Raw genomic sequence first — 7,170 nt, 5'->3', positions numbered from 1 at the left:
GGTCTGAACACTGATGTGCTGTTTTCAAGTCTGAATAAATATTTAATTGCATTTGCATGGAGGTTTTATCAAATGAAGGTAAGAAGCAGAGTTAATTTTTTGACAAGGTTTGCTGTCCCTAGTCTGATGACTTGCTCCAAAATGCAAACAAAAAAAATATTGTCTGTAGAAAACCAGTTTGAGAGGATGTGTCTAGGAACTTCCAAGGTCTTAAAAAGATGAGAGGGATTTGTGTGTCAGTGTGAGTGTCTGGCAAACAATTATCATAAACTTGACCCCACAGCAATTCTGGCATGCCACCTTGCAGCTCTGGTCCATGACTCAACATCAAGCACCTTTGCAGGCCTTTTAGCCTTTACTCAACTCCTGAGTGCCAAGGCAGCTTCCCGTCGCCTCTGCACACCCATGCTCTCTGTGGAACAACAGATTTGGCTGTGGCAAGAAATGCAGCCTTTCCAAAAATATCTCTTAAAAAGAAATTACTTTCCATTACACTTAAAAGCAAAATAAAAAAATCTCTCAATCCAATTTAGTTAGAACAGCCTCTACAGGCAGCCTCTCCCCTGAGATGCAGTTCTGCAAGAAAATGGTGCACTGTACATGTACACAATGAAGCATTTGTTTAGGGATTTTTCATATTCAAAAGGTATCAGGAGAGAGCTCTGGTCAACACTGTCATGTCATTCTCTTGAAAAAGAATTGTACTAGGAATGAAAAAAAAATTACTTTGGTGTGTTTTGCAGCAAGTAATTCAGGTATAATAGTGTTTGAAATCTACACGAAAATAACCTTATACAGACATTTATATACAGAGTTTGATGAAAAACAATCATTGCAAACAAAAAAAAAAAAGGAAGACAAAAGCAAAACAATTTGATCTAGTTGCACAAGCTGTTGCAGACTGCTTATTTTCTTTTCCTTTCTTGTAGTTCAGAATGTTTTTCCTTCTGACTGAAATGGCCATTATGTGTGTACCCATCACAGAGAAATGATAAAAGAGATTTTTTTTGTTTGTTTGATCAAAAAATAAACGCTTCTGTTTTTATGTGCTGCATTACTGGCTAGGAGTAGAACCAGACAGCAAAACAGATGTATCCGATGCGCAGCCAGCCTGAAACCTACTGCAGCAGGACAGACTGATATGCTGTACTATCTGTGAGGGAAAACAAAGCTGCTGAAGACATCAGGCCAGATTTCTAAAAACAACCCAGTGGTGTCCTGAAGTTTCCACTGTTTCTTCTCCATATTCTTGCTATTTGAAGTTCACCTTTAATAGCTTTAACAATTGTGTTACATCCTTGCTTTCTGTACATACAACACACAGGTTTATTGAATTAAATGCACCCAGCTTACCCGTACCTGAAGGTTCCGTTTGGTGTCGAGGGAGTAAAACTAGCAGAGAAAAGCATATATATCCACCATCACCCCTGGGAGCCTTGCTCAGTGAAAATTGTCTTTTGATATTTTAAATGGTTGTCTTATTAGCAGATCTATTTCAATGCAGGTTTACAGTGTCTATTCCTCTTTACATTCCACTTGCTGGCATGGAACCTTGCACTTGAAAAATATTTCATAACCAACACACTTCCTTTCAACATTCCAGGGTGAAATCAAACATCTGTACAATGTCTCTCTTGAATGAAAGAAAACATGTAAAAAAGTAAAACAAAGGCAAAGAAATTAAAACAGCTTGAAAAGATTGGTGATGCTAACAACTCAGGTTCTTCAGCTTTTTATTTCAAGCAATTTAACCAATGAAACATTTTCTTCTGACAGAGAACTGCTCACAACTAAACATGAAATTAAAAAAATTATCATTAAATTTGAAATTCAAATGAAATGTGTTACCAGAATATTTGTGCTATAGATGAAGTACCTGCTTACATGCTGTAGTCATAGACAAGGGATAAAGGATGCATTGTCCTTGGTTGTGAATATTCATGCATGTCTGACACCAGACAGGTTTTCTAAAACCTTCTTCTCTCCTCCTCTTTTCATGATAAAAAAATTGTCACTGCAGACAGTTTAGGGTGCAGTTTTGTTTCAGCACTTGTTTGAGGGATATTACCTGGTTATTTGAGTACCTAAATGTCTGGCTGGTGCCTAAAACTGAAGTTAAAACAAGGGTGATTGTATATGCACTTTAACAAGCAGGAGAGGGCGGGTAGCTGAATCTAACAGTTATGATAATTGATATTTTCATCTCTTTGGGTCATAGAATACCATAACGTATTCTACTTTCTGGTTACTAAAGGGCATGCAACACAGACATAATGAAGTTGGCAATGAACTTAGGAGCATTGAGTGAAAGCTGTCGCATGGAAAAGCTGAATATTACATTATTTTGAATTGTTAAATACCAGAAAAATTTGACCACATGGATAATTAGTATATTTTGTTATCTTACTGTTTAGGTTTTTTCCCTTCTTGCAGGTGAGAGAAAAAAAAAGTAAAACAAGCCCAGAATGGGGGAAAAAGTGAGTTTGGTTGTTCATCTGCAAAAGCAAACAGAAGTATCTGTGGCTTCAGATTTATGAGAAAAGTTTTGCTTTGAATTAAACTGATAACTGCTTAAAGATAGGACAGAACACGGATGGGACTTCAGCTGGAGTGCAGAATGCTGATGTTTTTATGTTGATTTAATTGATCAGAGTAAGCAGAGAGTGATCTGAAGAAAGAAACAGGTATACTACAAAGCATAAAAAGTGTAAACAGTTGGGGGTCAGCAACCAGGGTCATTTGGACTTCAGCCCATGGCAAGTTCCACCAAGGCTGTAAGTCCTTTCTACTTGAGGAATGATTAAGAATAATGGCAGTAAAGTTCCTATATATTTTTCCTTTATAAATTGGGGTTGTGAGTTTTGATTTCTTTTGGTTTGTGGTGGTTCATTTTGGTCTTTAAAGACTACTTTTTTTTTTTTTTTTTTTTTCTTTTTGGAATAACTAAAAACACAGTTAAGTAAAAAAAAGAAGAAAAAAAAATTTCCTTCCTGGACTCACCCAGCTGCTATACCACGAAAAGTGTTTCTTTGTGAGGACAGAAGGGCAGGAGCACTGATTAGCTCCTCTTGTTCATTCAACCAGGCAAGAATTTGTAACCCCTTATATCATATAGCAAAATGAAAAACAGGAAATATTTTTCTATCATAAATAGGAACACTTTACATCAACTGAATGCTTGTAAAATCTCCTCACCAGAATAATAACAGCAGGTCATATGAAATCTGAGGTTTTTCCCCCTGGCTTGTTAAAGACATGGCTACAAATCAGAATTTCAGAAAAGTAATACTACAGACAGCAGCAGTTGGGTGGTGGAATGGACTCAATAAATCTAACAGTATTCTCATTTAATAATGAACTTGCACTTCAGTGTTTTGTTGGATCAAAGACTTCATGAATGACTGGTTTCTGGACTGTGATTGGTAAAAGCCTAGTCAGTCCATGTTGAAAAATGTAGATCTTGTCCACATAAGAGCAAAATAAGGACAAGTGAAAAAAGGAGATTATTCTGAGAGCCCTGAAAATGTTGTAATCGATGCATTGGAAAAGTGGGAAGGGCCATTATTAAGTCAATGTAAAAAGCTGAGAAACAAGCTGTTCCAGAATAGTTGTGTTTGCTTTTACCTAATTTTCTTGGAACGAAGATAATGAGCAATGCAACAAACTGCAATAAACTAGGAAAAAGTGTGATTTGTAGTAATCCTAAAGGTCTTCAAACTTAATTAAGGAAGCACAAAAAAGAGCAACAGAATGTGAGTTTATTTCTATGTGTGGCTGTGTAAGCCTTAACTAGGTTAGACAGACATGAATTAAAAATTAATTCAAAGAATGATACTTCTGACATTTTTCTGCACTACTATTAATTATTACTGTGCCTTTGGAACTGTGTATACAGTATGATAATACTCAAAATTTAAGTTTTTATGTAGGCTTTGCTTCACCTTTGATCCCTGTCAACCCCAAAAGTTTAGTATTCTGCAAGGACAATTTATAAAACTAAAAGTGCAAATGACTGTAGGAAAGAAGATAAAAATACTACTCTAGAATATTAAATTATATTTCTGGACAATGTTCTCTCATATAAAAAGCGAAAATAATGTGGGAATTATAAAAATTTAATGTCACTTTGATTCCCTGGTGATTACTGTAGTATTGCAGGAAAAACCTGAGAATTTTGTTATCAAAAAGAAAATCCTTAAAACTAGTCTAATGATGTGGAAAATTAAGATGTCAAAGAAGTAGTAGAAATCTTATATAGGTTGCTGTTACACCTGAATTAACCCTGCTCCTGGAGTCACATAACCTTCTCTCACAATGACTGACAGTTGTTCTGAAATATTTCAAGATTTGTGATGACTGTATAGCTCACGGTGTGATTTCCTTCCCCCTCATGCGACAGAGTGAGTTACACTGTCTATCATCTGCTGTCTGTGTTTATTCCCCACATAATAATACCGTTATCTTTGCTATTTTCACACAGCTGTGCAGCATAGAGAAACTGCCACAGAACTACTTAAAGTCTTCAGGGTTATCAGCTTCAAGTCATCTCTACCTTTGTCTACACTATCATTTTATACCCACTATCTTATTTGACTCTACTTGAACATTAGAAAATATTAGCTGTGAATCTCAAACTCTAATGCCTTAATTGCTTAAATGCTTGTTCATCTTTACTATGAATAAAATGTTACCATAAGGCTTATTCAGTATTGTGAACAGAAATAGCTATTTTTTTATATAAACAACAGAAATTTTTTATTTACAACTGAAAGCTCTATGCATCTTTGTGAAGGGAAGTTATGTAGAAGAATCATATGGCCTCTAGAAGCAATTTTACATATATGTGAACAGGAGGTTGAATGGTATGTGGAAGATTTCTGGGAATTATCAACAATGCATTTGCTACTTTGAAAAAAAAAGACTGTTCATACCTGATACAACTGCTGGCCAGATTCAAATTCAAGCAGTGGTACACATGTGTGCCAAAATGAGCTGGATATAAAACCTAAACATTTCCCAGAATGCAGTTTGAGGTGAATGAATGCCTTCAGTCACTCATCTCATTGAGTCAAGTGGTGCAAGATTAGACTTCTGTTCAGATCTTTTTATATAGTTTTTGAACAATTCAAAATCTTTAAATCACCAGATAAGTATTCAAAATATATTTACACATTCATGCAACTGCGGTAATAAGCCAATAAAATAGCATAAATTGGGGTCTTTGAATCACAGTGAAAGTAAAGAGACCTTGTATTAGGCCCATTTTACTAAAGTATCAAAATAGAGATGTGAATAAATGCTACATATTGTCTGATACTTAGTTTGCCAGTCACAGGTGTAAGGACTAAACTTACTATGGATATATGCAAACAGCCATATATATACATGTCCTACCTATATCACAGAATCATAGAATGGTTTGGTTTGGAAGAACCCTTAAAGATCATCCAGTTCCAAACCCCCTGCTGTGGGCAGGCACACCTTCCACTAGACCAGGTTGTTCAAAGCCCAATCCAACCTGGCCTTGAACACTCCCAGGGATGGAGCATCCACAGCTTCTCTGAGCAATCTGTTTTGCTGTCTCACCACCCTCACAGTAAAGAATTTCTTCCTCATACTTAATCTAAACCTACACTTTTTCAGTTTGAAGCCATTCCCCCTTGTCCTGTCCCTACATGGCCTTGTGAATAGTCCCTCCCCCTCTTTCTTGTGGGTTTCCTTCAGGTACTGGGAGGCTGCAATCAGATCACCCTAAAGCCTTCTCTTCTCCAGGCTGAACAATCACAATTCCCTTAGACTTTCCTGGTAGGTGAGATGCTCCATCCTTACTGTGAATAAGTCACTTGTCAAGTTCTTAAATTATTATGGCTATTTTCCATCTGTTTATATATTTAAAGGCCAATGGTGCCTTTCCATCAAAACCCGCATGACTAATTCATAAATACCAAACAAGTAAGCTTTTTTAGGGATTTTTTAAAATCACAGTGGTAGAAGTTTATCCAAAGTAGCATGTTCTTCCCAACCTAAACCGGAAATAATTATTTGTAGCAAATACATCTGGACTGCAGGAATATGCTATGTAAAGTCCAAGTATGTTTTATAAGCACTTTACCCAACAGTATAATCTATTATTGACACATTTTGACTTTGAAATGAGAAATCATGTGTTTTGAACACAAAATCATGTCTTTTGTGGGACTCGGGCATTTCTGAAAAAAAATTGTAATTAAATTGAGATTATGAATGCACACTGATGACTTGAGATGGATGCTACCCATTTTGTTTAGAAATCACTTATTTTTCTTTTCTAGTCTGTGTTGTTACTATGAATCCAGTTCCTTACATAATCCATTTCTTCTTTCTGGAAGTATGTAACAGTGCTATTGTTAGTGTGCCCTGTAAAGGAGAATTATTTTTAAAACAGGAGACCAGAATGAAACTCAATGGTAACTACCAGCCCACAATGAGTATTTTACTACTGTGACTGGGTATGTAGAAATCTAACATTTATTAGAGTCTTTCATTCCAGGCTCTTACAGTGCTTTATAAATACAGCACAGCTTTCCCAGTGCTATACTTCTGAAGCACAGTCACCCCAGAGTGGAGTGTAGCAGCTATTTTGCTCCCACTTGACGGCTGTTGGTTATTATGACATGCTTCTTTCCTAGAGTTATTTTTCTGGAAAATATATGGGAGAGAAATCCACCCACCAGGAATATGCAGAGACCATCTGCTGTGACTAATTTCACATTTATTCCAGGCAGCAAAATTCCAAAATGAAAACCCAGCTACTATTACAACTTGAGTCAGTGGATGTAACATGAAATAGTGTGTGCAGGATCCTTCCATTATATTATCCATTAATACAGGTCTCCATCAAGATTGTAAACATTTTTGAATGCCTTTACAAATTCAAGCAGGGGTCCTTTGAAACATTTAGGTTTTTTAGTCACTTAAAATGGGGTCATGTTTCCTGGACAAGTGTACTTAATCTTAGAAAACTGATTAGAGAGCTCTTTGCAGTATCCTAACAGACAAAGTAAAATAGAACATGTGACCTGTGGTCAGAAGTACTGATTGTTCTGTCTTCAGGTCCTGAAGTACATATGATACATTAATAAAATAATTGCTTTTGGTTTCCACTGTGGTCAATGGAAAGAAATAGATACT

The sequence above is a fragment of the Corvus brachyrhynchos genome, unplaced genomic scaffold, assembly GCF_000691975.1.
Source record: "Corvus brachyrhynchos isolate BGI_N302 unplaced genomic scaffold, ASM69197v1 scaffold32, whole genome shotgun sequence".
Classification (NCBI taxonomy): Eukaryota; Metazoa; Chordata; class Aves; order Passeriformes; family Corvidae; genus Corvus; species Corvus brachyrhynchos.
The sequence above is the reverse complement of the archived record's forward strand: the minus strand, read 5'-3'. Positions refer to the sequence as shown.